Here is a 488-nt window from a genome sequence, read left to right as displayed (position 1 = left end):
GGAATTTGGTCTCCTGGGCGTCTTGTTTTCCTGGTCGGGGGGGGGTTTGTCTCTCTTCCTGGTCGGTTGTCTCCTGCCCTCTGCCCCGCCCACTCCGTGTGATGTCATCCAGTCAGACCAAGCTAGACGATCAGCTGCTATTCAATCGCATCTGATCATCCTGACGCAGGCGGTGGTGTTGTTGTTGGGGGGGGGGGTGCAGTGTGGGAGGGGATTTTGTCTCTTCCTGGTTGACTTCTCCTGCCCTCTGCCCCGCCCACCCCCGTGTGATGTCATACAGTCAGACCACACTAGCTGCCCAGTAGGTTTTCGATGGCGTCTCACTACCCCGGTACAAGCAGTCTCTCAAGACTGGTTAGAGGGGGACTGGTGGAAAACTGACAGGGCGAGAGCTTTCACAATGAGTGGTGGGGGTCTGGAACAAGCAGCCCTTGACTTAGTGCTCTGATTCCTGAGTAACCTGGACTCCTAGCAGTTTTCTAACGTTG

Source organism: Atractosteus spatula, chromosome 8 (genome assembly GCF_055471065.1).
Source record: "Atractosteus spatula isolate fAtrSpa1 chromosome 8, fAtrSpa1.hap1, whole genome shotgun sequence".
Taxonomy (NCBI): Eukaryota; Metazoa; Chordata; class Actinopteri; order Semionotiformes; family Lepisosteidae; genus Atractosteus; species Atractosteus spatula.
This window is presented reverse-complemented; position numbering follows the sequence as displayed.